Source organism: Phascolarctos cinereus, unplaced genomic scaffold, assembly GCF_003287225.1.
Source record: "Phascolarctos cinereus isolate Bilbo 61053 unplaced genomic scaffold, phaCin_HiC Scaffold_4;HRSCAF=312, whole genome shotgun sequence".
NCBI lineage: Eukaryota > Metazoa > Chordata > Mammalia > Diprotodontia > Phascolarctidae > Phascolarctos > Phascolarctos cinereus.
The window spans coordinates 481,006,699-481,026,969 of record NW_027555847.1 but is presented as its reverse complement, the minus strand read 5'-3'; the positions used below and the strand labels follow the sequence as shown (position 1 = coordinate 481,026,969).

The window sequence follows — 20,271 nt, the reverse complement described above, 5'->3', positions numbered from 1 at the left end:
AGAACTGGGGTCACACATCTATAAATAAGGATGCCTGTGGGCCACACATTGACTTAGTTTTAAAATGCAATATTATCTAATTTTATTGCATTTTTATTTATTTTGTTAAATATTTCCCAAATATATTTTAATTCAGTTCAGGTTGCATTAAAGAAGCCTATGGGCCATGCTTTTGGCACCTCAGCTCTAGAGGACTGATAATGAAGATTCCTACTCAACTCCTGACAAAGAGGTGATGAGCTAAATATTCAGAATGAGATGTGCATTTTGGGACATGGCCAACATGGGAAATTGTTTTGCTTGACTACGTTTATTTATTACAAGGCTTTAAAAAAATTGCCATCGTGTGTCTGTGTGTTGGAGAGGGGAATGAGAGGAAGAAAAAACAAATGCATAATTTAAAAAAAAAATAAAATCTTTAGAAAAAGATAAAAATAGCAGAATATATAACAGTAATTGTCAAAAATGGTTTGATTAAAAATAAGAAAACAATCAAAATAAAGTGGCTAATACTTCTTTCCTAAGTCTAGACTCCTGTGCTTATCTGCCTATCTCAATGGCCAATGTGGCCAGCCTCACTGGATGAGTTCTTTGAAAATGGAAATGATGACTACACAGATGAAAGACTCAAACCAGTTTTAAAGGCACCCTCTGAGGATTTCCCAGAGCTTTTTTACTTTGTTCAGAATTCAGGAGAGTAGACCACTAACACAACATTTTCGTGATCAGCCCATTAAACTTTAATTTTGAAATGAAAATACTGTATTGTGGGTAAACATCTCCTTAGAAAGAGTTTTTATTTTTAAAAACTTTTTAAATCAGTGGTTCCATGCAGACAGCTATATGATAACTTTCCCTCTCTATTTTCTGTTTCTATTAAATACAGTTCAATCTGACTATCTGCTCATGAGGGAAGTGAATGAGGAGAATGAATTTTCTTAGTAAGTGCAACATACACTAAGTTTTATCTGTCATCCTTTCTGTAAGGCAAAGCATATAATTTTCTTGGCAGGAACCCGGGAGGATTCACATGAGTTAAGTATAATTGTGCCTTATTTAAGAGGAAAAAAAATCTCATCATAAAATAAAATATGTGGTGGAGAATCACATAGGATAGGCAGACATGAAGGAGGTAGTCCCAAAAAGGATAAAATTGCAGATCCATCTAAATAAAATATCTTCACATCTATAAGGAGCTTGACATACACTATCTCAATTTGATTACAACCAAGGCAAGTAGAAAGAGCATTGGCCTTGGAGTCACAAAACTTCAGTTGGAATCAAGGCTCCCACACTTACAATCATATGCTATATAGTAAAATAAGAATGATAATATTCTACCTCACATTTGTTGTGAGAAAATTGCATTACAAATATGATAGGGATGTAAGTCATTATCTTCACATCAACTTTGTGTGGTAGGGAATGTGGGTTATTATTATTTTCATTTTGTAGATAAGGGGCATTAATTCCCCTTAATTCAATAAGCATTTATTAAGCACCTACTAGGTTCTATGCATGATGCCATGTGCTAAGAATACAAACACAAAAATGGAATAATTCCTGTCCTCAAGAATCTTCTATGACTTTTCCAAAGTCAAATAGTCATAGTCTGTGGAAGACCTAGAATTTGCACCTGGTTTTGATTCTAAGTTTAGGGTTCTTCCACTATCATCCTGGCTCTAAATAAAAAGTTCCAAAGTCAACGACTGATAAGGAGAGAGAGAACAGAAGTTGTGAAAAGTATTTTAGATAAATGTCCCATTTACTTTAAAAAGACTGAGCTCAGAGATAGTGACCTGGCAAGCAAGAGAGCTGATGGACAGTAGGTAGGCCCAAGTGGGGTCTATTAGGCTCAGAGGAGAGAAGAAGAACAATGGGAGCAGATAGCAAATTCGTACTAATAAATATGCCCACTGGGCCAGTGCCATAGCCTAGCATGGCATGTATCTATACAGAAGGAAAGCTATCCATGAAATGGTTCAAACACACTGTAGTCCATCTGTCATAAACATTAGGTCCAAAGGCCACAGGTGCAGACTGCACTAAAAAGTAAAAATTACACTCAGGCAGAGACCACTTTATAGAAGAGGAAGAAGCAAAAACTATGATTTGTTTCCAATAGATAAATGTGCTATGAAAAGCCCTATTCATCTTTGGCACCTGTTGTCTTTCCCTTCTCTGGTTTTCCATGAGCAAAATATTTTTATTTCTAAAAGTATGTTGTATGTCTATGCCAGACTGACTAAAGGGCAAATTATGTAATAGACAAAGTTGGTCTTAAGTGTTCCCAGTTTCGCAGTTGTTTATTTTTCACTCCTTTATTATATACCCAGGTGCCTAGTGTCCTGAAGCACTCTATTCACTTATTATATCAAAACTTACTCTCCTGTTCTTTTACACCAAGCTATAAATGACTGATAATGTCTTGGTTTTTTCTCCCTTCACTCAAGAGTATTTGCATTTTAATGAGACTTTAAGCTTCAAGTTAAAAAAATGCAGCTCTAGAACCAGAACATTGTATATAGTAACAGCAACATTATGCAATGATCAACTATGATTAACTTAGCTCTCTTCAGCAATACAAAGATCCAAGACAATTCCAAAAGACTCATGGTGGAAAATGCTATCCATGTCCAAAGAAAGAACTATGGAGTCTGAACACAGACTGAAGCAAACTATTTTCTTTCTTTTTTTTTTATGTGGCTTTCCCCTTTAGTTCTGTTTCTTCTTTCACAACATGACTAATGTAGAAATATATTCAATATGATTGTGAATTTATAAACCATATCAGATTACTTGCCATCCTGGGATGGTAGGATGGGAGAGACAGAGGGAGAAAAAATTTGAAACTCAAAATCTTACCCCAAAATGAATGTTGAAAATTATCTTTACATTTAATTGGAAAAAATAAAATATTATTTACCAAAACAAACCAAAAAAAAAAGATGCAGCTCTGATTTGATGTGAAATTTTCAATATCAGCCTACCTATAGCAGAGAGTGTTTGAGATCATAAAGGTCCTCATAGGGTTCCTGAAATCATACCTCACAGATGAGCCTCTATTCTATCTATGCATAAGCCAATTCAATTTCAATGAAGCTGATAAGTAATTTTCTTAGCAATTAGTAACTGAGGTAGATAATAATAAGATTAAGTTTATCCTTTCAGAATAATTTTCAAAAATCATCATTTTGATAATTCAGGTCATGCTGTAATACTGCAAGATCTGAGACCCTAAGTTCCTGGAGGGCAGCAACTGTTTCCTTTTTGTTTTGCATATCTCGAGAGACTGACAAAGCTTTGTTGAATTGTTCAGATGGGAAAGAGAGTGTGGTTAGGCAAATTATTACAAAATATCCAGATTTTTTTTAATATTCAGAGAAAACAATCACCAATATATAAGATCTTCAGTTTGGAAAAGATGCACTCCTGAGTTGCCTATAAAATATAATTCTCATTAGATCATAGTACTGGGAGCTGGAAAGATAACCTCCTTATTTTACATCAGGAAACTAAAACCCAAAAGGGATATTTAGGTGACTTGCCCAAATCAAATAAGAACAGTGATCAGACTCCATTTTCCCACTCACTTACAGAATGAAATTAGAAATGTGTCCTCAAAGAAAGCAAATTTAGACCAAAGATGCTATGCTGACACATGGAGGAAAACTGTATATTCATGTAAAATGATCCTAAGGGGGGAAAAAAATACTGTTCTGACCACTTGAAAGAAGTCTTAAAATATGGATACAAAGTATCTGGGCTTTTAAAAATAGGCCCTAAGAAAAATGATCAGGAAGTATTTAAAGGGATACAATACACTTGCCTAAATCATTTCATTTCCAGTAAACCTTTTTGTAAACACTATGAGTGTAGCCAGCCCCGGATTAAAGTGTAATCAAGAAATATTTTTTTTTCACTTTTTGCTGAGGCAATGGGGTTAAGTGACTTGCCTAGGGTCACAAAGCTAGTAAGTGTCTGAGGCTGGATTTGAACTCAGGTCCTCCTGACTCCAAGGCCGGAGCTCTGTTGCTGACAGTGAATAGAGCTCCGGCCTTGGAGTCAGGAGGACTTGAGTGCAAATCTGGTCTCAAACACATAACACACAACACTTACTAGCTGTGTGACCCTGGGCAAGTCACTTAACCCTGATTGCCTAGCCAAAATTAAAAAAAAAAACAATAAAAAATATCATTACGTTTTAAAGCTAAGTAAAGATACGGATCACAGGGATTCTGATGTTCAGATTATTAGCTTTTTCTACTTGAGTTCAACACCTGTAATCTATTTTTTTTCAGTTGATTATGTGAAGGTAAAGATGTGGTCTGCTAACGAATATAACTAGCAAAAGCCTTTTGTTTCCCTACTAATAACCTTATTAAGTGTGCCTTTGATGCACATGTAGCTCCATTTTGTAGTCTGAAAGTACACACATAAATTGATAGCTGTTGATTTTCTCTCAGTTGCTTTTTTTCAGAATTAAAGACTGAGATTCCCTCCCTGCCCCCCATGTCTTTGGTATCTTCTTTTCTTTAAAAAATACCTTGTGATTCAAAACCTATACAACTGTGTTGCATCCAACACATGTTTTCTCTCTGATACTTGGTCTACGCCACCAGCTTTTCCTGTATTTACTTTTTAGTGCTATTTCTAGCTCCTGTGTGGGCATATCTGGGGTTAGAGTGGCCATATATGGTGTCAGAATCCAAGTGTGGTGGCTTTAGTACTCTTGATGGTGAAAAGAGTTTGTTATGATGGCCAATATTTATATAGTACTTTCTTTGTGCCAAGCAGTGTAATAAGTACTTAACAATTGTTATCTTATTTGATTATTGAAATATTTGCAGATCTTTTTTTCCATTTTTTCTTCTGTCTGTTGCCTTTTTTAAGTTTCATACTTATATTGCCTTAGGCTGATTATGCTTAAATGGGTCTTTCATCAGCTTGTTTTAAATTGTTTTTATCCTCTACTGTTATCCTCAACACTTCATTAATCTTAAATCATCCTTCTTTTCAGATAATTTTATTTCCTAAGTCAACATCGCCTTTGGCTGCTAGATCTTTCTGATAAGAGAGTAAGTCAAGTTGTTACTAAAGGGCTTTCTTTCTTTCTTCTTTTCAGTAGTTTTGGGTCTTTTTGTATGGTTATTCATTTATGTCAGTTAGAATTCTACATGAAGTTTTTGAAGTGTTACTCTGTCCTTTCTTCCATCTATACACTATTTTCAATGTTAGTAACTTTAGATATATCAGGATGGAGTTACCTTAATTATATACCATATCTCTTTTTTTTAATTTTAATTCTTTCTTACAATCTTGTGATTTTTTAAAACTTTTCTTTAGTTGGTTCTCTAATCGCACACAACTGATTCAAGGATGATTGCTGCATAAGCAAAGAGTCATTTCCTGACTGTTATAATACAAAGTTTCTTTTTTTGTGTGATGTTATTTAGTGTTTGCCATGTCTAACATTTACTAATTCTTTTTTTGAAGAAAACATTCGTAATGTATAGGCTGAGAAGAAACCATGTATGTACGTATTAATATATATGTATACACATATATGCATACATAGACACATATGTATGTGTATATATATATAGAAACACACATTGTATATACATAGGTATACACATAAACTTTCATATATATGTATGTATAAACTTTCATAATCTACAAATCTTCTTCCTATCTCACTTCTTCCTATTGACTCATGTTTTCCCAATGTATTTCTCACCATCCACATCTTTCCTACTTTTACATTAAAATGATCAAATATCAAAATTTATGATGATTTAAATTGGAGGATCTTAGCAAACTCTTTTTTAGAATCTCTCTACCTCATCATCTTCTGGAATGAATACTGACCTATATGCTACAGTTCTTTTCATGGTGTCCTTTTTATAAATACTTATCATAAGCATTACAATACTGAGATGACCCTAGAATGATGTTTCTTCTTTCCCTTGGTAACACAAGAAAACCTTTGCCTCTCCAAAGAGAACCTGTGAGAAAACCCTTTTTTTCCTTTAGCTTCCTTGTGGTTTGATTCATAGTGAGAATGCCAAGATTTATATGACTCGTTGCTTCTGTAAATTTCCCTATACATTAATCACTGGACAAGAATCTCTTGTTCATAGCATCAACTGCTATGTTAAAGTTTATAGATGATCAAGGTTTGGTATCACCTGCTCCTTTCCTACTGCCATCACTGTAAAAGATACAGGATTGATAGTCATTTTATATTTTTGTTTCATGGGTTGTCATGGCCAAATAATTAATTACCAAATGGCCAGTGTACTGATGAAGAGCCCCTCAGTACTTAACAAGGCCAGTCTTTAGAAAACAGATTTGGTTTGTTGCCATTCCACAATGCCTTTGCAACATTACAGAATAGGTCAGGGTATGAATTCCACTGAGACAGATTTCAATGACACGAGGTCAAACCTATGCTACTTTTGAGGGCTGGCTCTAAAGAGTCCGATCTGGGTTTAAGATCCAGGACAGAGTTTGACTCTTGCCCAGTCTTAACCCACAGGGCTCAATTATTTAGGAAGCAGGGCTCTCCAAATCTGCCCCTGCAAGGGAGGTTTTCTGAGACATTCCTTCTCACTCTTTGAACTTTAGATTTACATACTATTCCTCTATGCAGGTGGTGCCAAGGCGCATGGGAAAGCCTCGGAAAATGCAATCCAATCTAGGAACCCTGATAATGAGGAAATGTATATTGTAACGTCCTCAGCAGATGCTTTGGGGAGTGTCTCACGGGGAGGACTCTTTGAAGTTAGGCTGGATTTTCTATATATATCCTGTACCCTCAGATGAATAAACTGAGTCAGTCTTTACTGCTCCACCTGGCCCACATCTCTCATTATTTCACACCCTCCTATTTGGCGCACTATTTGATTTCTGGCAACATGCTACCATAATACAATGAATTAGGACTTGGTAGATTTTCATTACATTGAGCCAAAATTTTCTCTTCTGTAACTTCCAACTGTCATGCCTAGCTTCTACTTTTCAAGGCAATTAAAAAAACAAATCTAATCTCTATTCTACCTGACAGTACTTTGAATATTTAATATAGCTGAATTGTCTTCCCTGTCATCATAGATATCCCTAGTTTCTTTAATCAATCCTTCTAATATGTTGTCTCCAGGTCCCTCAACACCCTGGTCACCTACCTCTGGATATTTTCCCTCCTGTCAGTGTCCATTTGAAAATGTGGCACCTGACTTTGAATATAATATTCCAGATGTTGTCTAACCAGGGCAGAATATAAGAGGATTCTTACCACTCTAGTCCTATACACTTTGTTTTTTATAATACAGCCTAGGATTGCATTAGCTTATTTCACCTATCATGTTTCACTGCTGATTTCCATTGTAGCTCATATATATTCATGAAGGAACCATGGCAAAACAAATAAACTACCTAGTAATGGTAATATCCAAGAAAGACAGTCAATAGAACTTTTTCATTACTCATGTTACAACTTTTCAAAATGTAGTGAGCTGTTATTTGATTCTACTATTTCCCCTTTCTTTTCTGCAAAGCTGATGTAGTTTAATTGCACAGGTCTAATGAGAACCTACTGATGGAAGCTTTAATGCACAAAAGTAATCCAGCTCATATGTTTTAAACTTAAACTTTTCTGTTACATACAATGTGTAAAAGAAACGTATTTTACATGGGCTTATGGACACTCCATAACTTGCAATGATCTTGCTAAGGCCTCTGTTACTGATTCCACTGGTGGATGTATAATTGATCTGGAACCATATTTACGTTTATGCCTTATGAACAAGCTGATGAAACATTTGCTTAAGACTCCCATCAATGAATGCAGAGCTTACGCTGGTCTCTAGCTTATACAAACGTCATGCTTATTAATTTAGAATATTCATTCAGTTATTGAAATATGAAAGCAGAATCATACTGTCTCAAAATCCCTGATTCCCTATTATACATGTTATCTTAACAAAAAAAAAATCCTTTGACTCAGCCACTACTGCAGCAGTCTCAGGACCAGGATGTTCTTGAAATTTCTGTAAATTGTAAAACAGAAATCAAAGGGTGGATTCAACCATTGGAATGCGGGGTAACAATACATATTCCCAAAATAAGTGAATCGTGAACTAGGAACTAGGAACTTTTCAATTGGGTTTCAGTGAAGGAAATCTCAAAAGGCCAAAACACAAACTCATTTCTGTTGGCTTTTATTTTATATCTTTTAAGTACATAGCTTTCTCTAGGGTGATGTTTTGAGGTACCAAATACAATGTTCCTACAATTCTTAATGAACTCTGTTCCTATTGGATAAGAGACTTTTGCTTCGAATGAGACTGAAAGGCATAGGCTTTTGTTAAAAAATTAGCATTTATCAAATTAAATTATATGATTAATAAAACAAATATTCACAATTCACACATGCATTTTAATTACTCAAAAACTCAAATGAATTTGTGATCACATAAATTCAGGAGTTCCCTTGAATGATGCTGATTCTAACCCATTTATCCAACTGACACAACAGGTTTTTTATAGAGTTAAAATAATAAAATATGTAATAATTACATAGCAGGGAATGACATCTATTATTTGTCAGTGGGCCTATAGGGCAAAGCACTTACTTTTGTGCTAAAACTTTTCATTTTTAATTCAAACTAAAACCCAAGCAGCATTTTCATATCTTTATAAAATTTTTATGTTATTGTGGGTTTGTTAGGCAAGAATTTACTGAATCAAATGTTTGTGTCAAATAGGTTTTTGGTATATTTATCTACAATAATAGTGTGAAAAGTGAATTAATGGTCTTTAAATTTTCCAACATATTTGACCTTGCTTTCCATTTAAAAAAAAGTATTTGATAAAATGATCCCTATTGGTAATAGGTGCTCATATTTTAACATATCTAGGTTGATCCTTTTTGTTGCAAATTCTTCCTCCTCTTTGCCAAATCATGCACATCAGCTCATTTATAGGATATTTTTCATCTCTTTTGCCAGAGACATTATCTCCATTGGTAAGTGAAGGGACCTTAGAGTTCATGGGCACACTTGGCTGATACCAGATGTATTGTCAGAGTTGCCTGGGAAACCTTTGAAGTTTCTAGTCCCTGGAATGTCAAACATCTAAAGTCAGGAAGGGGCCAAAGTCATTAAACCAAGGAAACTAATGGCAGAAGAGGGATATTTGGTTTATAAAGGTAGTCCTGGTGTCTTATGTAGGGGGTTGCATTAAAAGGAAAGTCCCTCATATTCCTAATTAGCCCAGAATTGCAACAATTTTAGAATTAAAGTCAGAGTACAGGATGGAAGTCACTTTACAAAACAGAAATCTTCCATAAACCTAGACCTGAATGGGGTCTTAGTTATAATATAATTCCTTTCATTTCTCAGGTATAGAAACTTAGACTCAAAGAGTTAAAGTGATCTGCCCAAAGTGATGCAACTCAGCCAGCCACAGACACACTCAATTCCCAGTCCAATAACTTTTTTCTAACCATGCTGCTCTCATTTAGAAATGCAAGGAGATATCCATAGTGGTTTTGTTCTGTTTTGTTTTTGACAGGGCTTTAAACGGCTTTTAAACACACACAGTATTTTCATAACACTTTCTTGTTACAGTTATTTTGGGAAAGAATTATTTGATTCAATGTTTATTGTTTATGAAGCCTTTCTGTGAAGGTTAATAAACCCATATTTTTGTTAAAATGTTGATTCTCTCTCCCAAATAATATAACTGAGACTTTTATAGGGTTTTATAATTTTCATAATAATAGTAGTATTAGAATAGGATAGATAGATAGACAGATAGATAGATAGATAGATAGATAGATAGATAGATAGATAGATAGATAGATGGTGTGTGCCAGGCATTGTGCTATATGCTTTACATATATTATCTCATTTGATCCTCCTGACAATTGTGGGAGGTAGGTGCTTTTATTATCCCTATTTTACAGATGAGGAAACTGAGACAAACAGAGATGAAGTAATTTGCCCAAGGTCGTAGAACCGGTAAATCTAGATTTGAACTCAGGTCTTCGTGACTCCAGGCCCAGCATTCTCATTAACTGGGACACCTAACTTCCTCATCTACCTTTCAGATCTATGAGACAAAGGCTATGAGTGTTATTTTCCTTCTTTTTACAAATGAGGAAACTGATGATCGCAAAGATTAAGGAATTTGCCTAAGGCGCCATTGCTGCATCAGATCTCCCTGACCCCAAGTCCAGCCCTCTACCCACTACAATACACTGTCTCTCAAAAAATTCAGCCATAATAATTGTAGGAGGAAAGTTTTATTTTTTAAAAAATCACACTTACAGAACTTTAAAGTCTACAAAGCATTGTCCTCACAGCAATTCTGAGAGAGTAGGTATCAATGCCATTATTATCTTTATTTTACCGTGGACAAAGTGCATTTCAGAGGAGTAAAGTGATTTGCCCAAGGTTCCTCCTGACTCCAAATCCATGTGGGTTTTGTAACAGCACATCCACTGTCTGCTAAGTAAAGTCCCACTGTTTCTTTTTGTGATCATTTTGGCTTTAAACTTTTTTCTTAAATTATATTTTCTTTTAATTCCTACATGTGGAAATTTCTCTGTGAATCAATTTAAGAATACATAATGCTGAGAATTTTGCCCAAGCAACTTATTTGTTGTGATAGGAAACCCTACATGCAACGTAGACTGCAATGGAGAGAGTGTAGGTGCAGAGTAATCAGACTTGGTTGTTCTTGCTACTTTTCTCTGCAGCTATAAGTTAAATGAGCAAGTGACTACACTACAAGTGATTTTCTTTTCAATCTTCCATGTCAGTTGATTTGAATAAGGGGAGAGAACCAAAATTCTCCTGAGTCACTGCTGGGTTTGGAGAGCCTGGATGACTTTTCTTAAGCAAAGGATTCTTAAAAAAAAAAAGTATTTATTTTGGAAGCTTTTGGTATGTTTATTTGTACTGCTAGAACTATATAAGTACTCTCTTTGGCAATGATCATAGGATTTAGAGCTGGAAGGGGTTTTATCAACCTTTTATTCCAACATCTGCCTATTACAAATGAAACCAAAGCCTGGGGAAGTCAAGTGACCTATGCTGCACTGTTGCTGTGATTCACATATCTTTCTTTAATATCGTTGATTAAAAAAATGAAGAAAATTTAAATTCATGCTCTCCTGAGGACAGCAGAAAAGCAGAGACACAATGGATATTTTGTTGTTGTTGTGAACCATTTATTCAGGATAAAACTTGTTCTTTTTTAAAACTTCTCTTTTTCAGTTTAAAAATAGCTTTAAATGAGTGACTACTGACTGAACTAGTTGTAGTGGAAAAGATAGGTCAAAAAAGCCACTTACTATAGTTATTGATATCTTTGATTGTTTTTTAATGTCTCACTGTTTGACTGCTCCTCTCACATTTCAACACTCTGCACTGACCTCTACTGGTGCATCATCTGTAAATGACTTGAGGAGAAATATTTACATTACCATCAATACTGTCACATGGCTTTTAACGAAGAAACACACAATCCGTGTTTTTGTTTTAATTAGTACAATTACCGCAAAACAGGCTAACTTTTTTTACATATCAAAATAGGCATGGCTGGGATTTTATCAAGTAAATATTTACAAAAGATTTTTTTTAACCTTTGAGGATTTGATTATCTTATATAGCATTCCTTCATCACAGTTCTCTCAAAAGTCAAAGGGAAGAAAGAGCCCAATATATTCTTCATAGATTTTTTTTTGTCTTTGGGGTAATTTTGCCGAGAGCATCATAATTTTTATTGAAAATACATGCACTGTTTATGTGGGGGGCTCTTATTTTGAGGTGGTATATTATATAGTTGGTCAATGGGTACCCACCTACAACTATAATGCACCTGATTTTTATGGCATTATTACTTGCCCTTATCTAAAATACTAGACAGGATCAAAGTACCAAATTTTATGCAATAAAAGTATCATGCCAATTGCTTTTATTATATGACAGTCAGAAAATAAACTATAATTCTATCCTTTTTGGTTATTTAAGGGTTGGTGGGATGAGAGAAAGGGATTTAATATTAAAATGACTTGCTTACTTTATCTACAAACATGAGAAACTCAATTATTATTCAGTGTTTGGAACTGTTATCACAATATTGTAACTTGCACATAGTAGGAACTCAATAAATTCCCCTTTCATTTATCGAGTTCCTATAATGTGCAAGTTACTGTACTTTCCACAATGATCCCAGAAAGCCCACTCAACCACCTTGGAAAGCCCTAGGGGGACCTACCAGAGGCAGGTTGTACCCAAGCCTTGTTTTCCAGTGGTAAGAGTGTACTCTATGGTGAAAAATTTGAGAGTGTATTCCCAGAGAAGGAAAAAATCAATTTTTTAGGAACTGGAAGAAAGACTCCAGGTTGTGAAAATGGATGGGAGTAAAGAACTGAAGTCTTTAGCTATTGTTGCTCCCAGTTTCTCTCCCAAGGTAGAGCTTGGCAATTTAGTTCAGGGACATGGGGATATGCTTTTGGATTGGTTCTGGTGAAAAACACTGAGAAAGTAGGGCTGGGATTGGGACTTACAAGAAGATAAAAAGAGAAATAGAGAGAGAATTAGGAGGAACAAAGAGGAGAAACTGAAAGAGAGAAAACTAAAATGAAGAGAGAGCATGATGTAGGGGCAAGAGACTGGTACCTGGACTCAAATTTGGACTCTACTACCTGTGCTACCAGGCCAGCCATTGACTTTCCCAGGCTTTGGTTTTCTTATCTATAAAAGGTAGATGTTGGAGTAAAAGGTCTATAAGGCCCCTTCCAGTTCTAAATCTTATGATCATTGCCAAAGAGAGTACTTATGTAGCTCTAGCAGTACAAATAAACATACAGTAAGCTTCCAAAATAAGGATTTTTTTTAGAATCTTTTGCTTAAGAAAAGTCATCCAGACTTTCCAAACCTAGCAGTGACTCATGAGAACTTTGGTCCTTTCCCCTTCACTCAAGCCATCTTACATGGAAGATTGAGAAGAAAGTCACTTGGTAGTGTAATTAGTAAATTAGCTAGAGAGAAAAATAGCATTGCTCAGAGCAAGGACCACCAAGTCTGATTACTCTGTGCCTATATTCACTCTATTGCAGTATATAATGTGCATATGTTGAGGGTCTCCTGTCACAGCAAACAAACTGCTTGAGCAATATTCTCAGCATTATGCATTCAACATGCCTTCATGTTTGCTACTTATTATATGTAAGCAACAGATGTAGTTCTCATCTGATCCCCATAAAAGTGATTTTTTAAAAACCCAAAATAGAAAATGAATCAGCCCCCGTGTGAATATAAACCTAAAAGAAATCCCATACTGTACAAGTAACATTTTCAGCACAAAACACAGTGACTTTTTTTTAACAGAGACATGACTCTGAATGTCATAGCTTTTCAGTTTCTTTTTCTACATATCTTTGTCTTTAACTGATCTGTGTCTCAGAAATGACTTCCTTTTGGAACTAAGTGCAGGTGATGAGTTCACAACACAGTGAACACAGGTGGGAGAGGAGGCTTTTTCAATGACACTAGAAAGGAGGGGAGGGTGAAAAGCCTGGGGAAGGGTGGAGATCTTTGCAGGTAAATCCTCACTGAACAATCCTAGGGAGAATAAATTCATGTAGGGTCACTTCCCAAAACTCAATCCAAAAGACTATAACAAAATAACAAATAACTTCCCCCCCCCAAGGAACACCTTTTTTTCTTACCTTTCCCTGGTGATTCTCTACAGATGTGCACCGAGCAGTCTTTTCCTGGATATGTGGAATTACCCTCAATTTCTCTTATGCTATTTCTTTTTTGATTTCGCCACACAGTCCAATCCAAGATTCTTTTCTAAAGGAGGGGAAGTGCACAGAAACCATATCATCAGACAATTATTGATTTTTTTTTTATATCACAGCTAACCAAATACTAAATCTAATATGAACAATGACTTCTAGAGCAAGAAGAGACATTGGTTTTTACCATGTGGTGTATATGTCAGCTGGAACCCTTTTCCCTTTTAAAATGAGCTCTCTTAAAGCAATATTTTTCATGAAGTCCGATATAAAATATTACACAGCTACCCCAAAACTTTTTTTTCTCCTTACCTCTAGCATGCTTGTGAGGTCACATTCTGTTAAAAACATCCTGCCCAGGCTCGATACAAAAGGGCTCCAAAGAATCAGAATGCAGAAACTATGTAACTTGCTGACTAACTTTGCTCTCCGTTATTTACCAACTACACAAAGAAAATGCTGTCTATTCAGAATACATTTCAAAACTCTTTTCACAGAAAGTGAGTGAACAAACGATCTCATGTTCTAAGCTGTAGTCACATCTCCCATGAGGCCCAGGGATGGCTTTAGGGTATGGAACAGAGTGGTACCACTACCAGCATTCACTACAAGAGTTCTTTTGTAAACAACTCTATGTGCACTTGAAGTCTGGGTGGGTGAAGAAAGTGAAGCTTGGGGTTTCTTTTCCTTCTAACCCCATATTCGGGTACGTTTCTGCCCGAGAACATGACCATATCATTTCATTGTATGGTGGGGGGAAAGCAGAATACTAGATGAGGAGACCTGAATTTATCCTAACTTTGCCACTAACCCGAGCAGTGGGACTAAATCAGGGGTTCTTAACCTTGGGTTTGTGAACTTGGTTTCTTTCTTTCTTTCTTTCTTTCTTTCTTTCTTTCTTTCTTTCTTTCTTTCTTTCTTTCTTTCCTTCTTTCTTTCTTTCTTTCTTCCTTTTCTTAATTCAATAACTTTATTTCAATATACTTGGTTTCCTTTGTGATCTTCTGCATTTGATTTTATGCATTTTAAAACATTATTCAGGGAAGGGATCCATGGGCACCACCACATTGGGAAAAGGGCTATTCATGACACACACACAAAATGTTAAGCAACCCAGGCCTCAATGATCTCAAAGCCTTCTTCTTTCTCTATGATTTTTTTTTTATATTTTAAATGTGTTCACCAGGTTCACTTTTCAAATGAGAAATGGATATTTAATTTCTTTTTGTGAGGGGTTTGTTTACTTTTTTTTGCCCTCTTGGTTATCCACTTATATTCTCTTTCTAGTAAGTTTGTCTTTTATTTTATTTAAAATTGCCACTTCTCTGTTATTGCTTACATATTTATAACACCACATCATACAATTAAAGAATCATAGATACAAAGCTGGAAAGAAACAGAGATCAACTAACTGGTCCAGTGCCTTCATTTTACCAATATGATATACTGAAACTATAATTGATCATCTCCTCTTCCTCTCCCTTTCTCTCTCAATGTCTTTTCAAAGATTCCTCTAATTTCTATACAGAAAGTTAGGCTGTATGTGAAGAGGGCAAGCTGCATTTAATGCTAGACATTGTTACTGCAGGGGAAGAACAATCAAGTTTCAGTGTGACAGAATCATCTAAGACGTTAAAGGCACATCAGAATCCAACAAAAATAATTGTTTTTCAAAGCTAGAAGAGCATTGACTCAGGAGTCACAGGACCCAAGTTAAAATTCCATCTCTGATGCTTAATACTTGTATAATTTCTAGCAATTCAATTAAGCTCCCTTGACTTCACATTTATAAAATCCTAGTATGTGCTATGCACTGTCGATAAGCACTGGGGATACAAAGAAAAAGAAAAATAGTCCCAGTCCTTTGGGAGCTCACATTCTAAGGACAATATGTAAAGAATTAGGTTCATACAAGACACATGCAAAGTAGATGAAAGGTAATCTCAGGGGAGGTGAGGCACAAACAACTTGGGGGACCAGGAAAGGTATCCCACAGAAGGTGAAATTTCAGCTCAGTCTTAAAAGAAGCCAGGGAAGCTAAGAGGTGGAGGTGATGAGGGAGAAATTCTAGGCATGGGGCACAGTCAGTACAAAGACATGGAGTCAGGAGATAGAGTGTTATGAGTGAAGAATGGCAAACCGACCAGTACATATAGATCACAGAGTAAAGTTTAAGATTGTGAAGATAGGAAGGGGCCAGGTTACGGAAAGTTTTTAATGCCAAACAGAAGCTCATGTTTGATACTAGAAGTAATAGCAAGCCAGTGGCATTTACTGAGAAGAGTGATGCCTGGGTAATGAAAATCACTTTGTCAGCTGAATGGAAAACAGATGAGAGTAAGGAGAAACTTGAGGCAGAGAGACCAATTAGAATTATGAGGACCTGAAGGAGGTAACTATAGAGAGGTGTACATATACAAAACACATCATGAAGGTAGAAATGACAAATTTTGGCAACGAATTGGATGTGAAGGGTGAATGAGACTGAAGAGTTAAGGATGACACTGAAGAAGGTAGTATCCTTAACAGCAATGAGGAAGTTTGAAAGAGGCCACTTTCAGGAACACATGCTCAGTGATTGAAGGCCTTTTAACTTCCACATGATGCATCAATCCCATATTCTCATGATGAAAATAGGGGAATGGGAATGTGTCAAAAGAGAATCCTGACTACCCACTGTATAGAAAGAGCCACCCACTGTATAGACAGACTTTAAAATGAGAAACAACTTCAGCTCTTGCTCTTTTCCATTCCTTCTGGAAGGTGTCATAGAACTCTCTTTGGGATATCCCATAAAAGAGGGCAGAGGGCTCCCCTATCCCTTGGCAGCCATAGCAACTGTTTGGACATGGCAGAGGGCATGTGAGTTGCCTAGGTGACTTTATGGCTGGGCCTTAAGCTCTTGGATGCCTCTTCTGCCGAACAGAAATCCTGAGATGGCATACATTTCCATCCTTAGAGAGAATCTTGTGAATTTAAGGGAATTTCTTTTGAGCTGACTGGCCAGAGAAGGAGGAGGAACTTTCTACAACTACACCCTTGGAGAAGATGAGCATGAAGGGATAACGATTCCAAGCCCTGGCCAGGCTAGCCAGAAAACACGGATCTTGAGGGATTTGTTCAAATAGTGCAGAGTCAAGATCAAGGAGAAATGCCTATTGAACAGTCCCAAAGAGTGCTTCATGTTTTAAGGTCTTGAGTATTAATCTTCCAGGAGACTAAAATATTTTGTTATTATATACTTATGAGTCTTTTTGCGATTTTTAGTGGAGGAAATAAGTAGCTGCCCTATTGCCTGATTTACCTTGTACACTGAGTCAAGCTTTAAGTAATTTGCCTCTAGGGTTCCTATGTATATAAATAGCCAGAAGCATCAAGGTAAGAACCTGTCCTTTCTCTTTAAAGGAGAGTCTCTCCAGTACTGAACCCTGATCTGAATGCAGGAAGCCAGAGCTAGGAGCCCTTCAATGAGAGAGGGAGGGCACTCTATCCCCAAGTAGGCCCTATGAAATCTATTGTTACAGTTATATAAGTAACATCTATATGAAAACTCTTCATAACCTTCCCCGTCCTATGACATTTTATTTTCTCTATTCTGAATAAGTATTACCAACGCAAAGATTCCCCCAAAATGCCATTGCTTTGTATGACTGTGTCCTATTAGGAGAAAAAATATACCAAAAAGTACTGTTTAGCATAATTTGTTAATTCTTCTAAGGAAGAGACAGTTTTGTGTACATGGTACACACATGTGTACTCATAGAGAAAAGAATGCATTTGTGAGATTTCCCAAATTCTACAAGTTCAGGTTCTGTATATGTAGCTTAATTTTGGGGAATCAAAAAGAACATATTCTTGACTGGATGTTAGAGCAAATTTTTTTTTCCTGTGGAAAAAAGCAAGAATATACTTTGTAAAATTTGGGAGAAAAACATTAAAAAATTATTACCTCAAATTTTTAGGCACCAAAAGGCAAAACTATAATTTCACTGTCAAGAAAAGGTAATACTATCATTTCACTGTCTACAAAAAGTTGTGATTTTTAAAAATTCAATTCAATCAACCAATTCATAAATTAAGTATTTATTACCTCATTACTATGTACCAGGAACTTTGCTTAGTGCTAGGGATACAATGTACAAAGAATGAAATAATCTCTACTTGCAAGGAGTGTGCATTCTAATGGGGAAAGTAACAAGTACATATATCAATCAATAAATGAACATTTATTAAGTGCATACCATGTGCTAGGCATTGTGTCAAGTGCTGGGGATATAGAAAGAAGCAAAGGACAGTCCCTGTACTCAAGGAACTCAAAAAATCACAATAAGCAAATAAATACAGACAAACAAGCTACACATAAAAATAGACAACATAACAGAGAGAATAAATGCAAACATACAGAAATTGGTAAAAAAAAAAAAACCCTAATTTGGACAGGAGGGATCTAGCATTTGGGAGGCACTGGGAAAGACTGAATGCAGAAGCTGCTGTTTGAGCTGCATTTTAAAGCAATACAGAAACTAGGAAGTGCATTTCATGGCTATGAGATGGCCAGTGCACAGGCTTGGAGGTGGAATATGGAAGGTTGTGTGTGAGGAATAGAGAGATGAGCAGTTTGGCTGGGTTCGAGAATACAGAAAGAGGAGTAATAACTAATGAGGCTAGAAAGGTTGGGGTCAGGTTGCATATTTCTGCTTTAAAAGTATAAAAAGGAGTTTATATTTAGAGAGCCATTCAAGTTGATTGAGAAGGGGAGTTATATCATCAGATTTATGCTTAAGAAACACTACATTGGCAGCAGAAGGCAGGATGGATTGGAGTGCATTTGAAGCACACAGACCAATTAGGGAGCAGTTGCAACAATCTTGATGAGTGGTAGAGGGCCGCACTAGAGTAGTAACTATGTAGATGGAGAGATGTGGACCCATTATGAGATGCTGGGAAGGCGTATAAACAGCAAGCTTTTGCAACTCATTCAAAAGTGAGGTGAGAGAATGGATTGAGAATAATAGTGAGGTTATAGAACTGAGAGGATAGGGCCTTTGACAGAAATATGGAAATTTGGAAGGGTTCTACCCTAATAATCAATTATAATCAGCTTAGTTTTGGACATGTTGAGTTTGAGATATCTCTAGGACATCCAGTTTAAATGACCAATAGGCAATTGGTGATGTAGAACTAAAGCTGAAGTGGGATATTGGGGATATGTGTGTGAGTGCATGTAGAAACACACACACACACACACACACACACACACACACGTGTAAGTGAGATAGAGAGAGGGAGGGAGGGAGAGAAAGAAGAGAGACAGAGAGAGAGACAGAGGCAGAGATGGAGAGACAGAAAGAAGAGAGAGAGGGAGAGAGAGAAAGAGAGAGAGAGAGAGAGAGAGAGAGAGAGAGAGAGAGAGAGAGAGAGAGAGGAGAAAGAGAGAGAATCACCTGCATAGAGATGAAAGTTAAAACCATGGGAACTGCTAAGATTACCAAGAAAGAATATAGAGGGAGAAGAGGTGAAGGGTTAGGACAGAACCTTGGGAAATGCCCATAGAGGACATGATATGGATGATGAGTCTGCAAAGGAGACTGAGGTACATACATAGACAGAGGCAGAAATAAAGTCTGGAACAGGAAGGCATTGATGTCTCCTTTCCTCACTAGTAGTATCACCAGTTCCCTCTCTTCTCCCTCACTAGGAAAAGTGAAAAAAGTAAAGACAAATTCCTCATTGCCCTTCAGAGACCTCTGACCTAACCTGGACCAAAAAAACAGCAGAATACTGTTTTATTAGACCGTGTCTATAAGTGCAAGTTAATTAATATTGTTTGCTTCTAACAAATTGAAATTATAAAAGTCTAAATGTGGAAAAGGATTCCCTTGCCAGGTAATTAAAAAAAATCCATGACTAGAAGTTATGTAAAAGACTTCTCAGATGACAGAATAGCGTAACAGTATTTCGACAGATTGCACTATAGAAATTTGGTTCAAAGTATTGCATTTTTGGCTGTTTCAAAGTGCTTCCTTAAAAAGAAATCACCGTATGTAAAACACCATAAAAGGCAATCATGACATAATGTATAAGGAAGGCCTGGATTCAAGTCCTGCTACTAAAACATACTGGATATATGACCATGGACAAGTCACTTAAACTTTCTGTGCCCTAGACTCTCTAAGACTATAAAAATGCAGATGAGCAGTTGATCTATATTGATGGAAGGAGTTTCCACATTTGTAGTTTTCCACAGCAATGAAAAAACAAGTCTATCCCACTCCCCCACTCCAAAATTAAACATTATATGGAGTTGGAATACAAATTATTGAACAGCCTTTAAGCAGTTATGCATTTGTAGTCTTTTTCAGGGAAAATAAAAGAATCGGTTCTTTAGAGTTCTCAGGGCACGGCGCATTTGTATGATTCAAAGGTTGGCCTGACATTGCTCTTCAAAATGTGGC

General features: G+C 36.3%; 1 protein-coding gene across 4 annotated transcripts in view; it reads right to left on the bottom strand.

Annotated features, from left to right (window-relative positions):
* The window catches only part of ST18 (ST18 C2H2C-type zinc finger transcription factor), a 421,429-nt gene that overhangs the window by 342,894 nt on the left and 58,264 nt on the right, over positions 1–20,271 (bottom strand). For 2 of the 4 annotated variants that reach the window (XM_020992483.2, XM_078153421.1), the window contains exons 1-2: positions 14,129–14,282; positions 13,745–13,871 (exon numbers count right to left, since the gene is read on the bottom strand). The gene's annotated coding sequence lies outside the window, so the exon portion shown is untranslated. Of the gene's footprint in view, positions 1–13,744; positions 13,872–14,128; positions 14,283–20,271 lie in introns of those variants that run through there. The other 2 variants (XM_078153419.1, XM_078153420.1) reach the window with 1 other exon arrangement.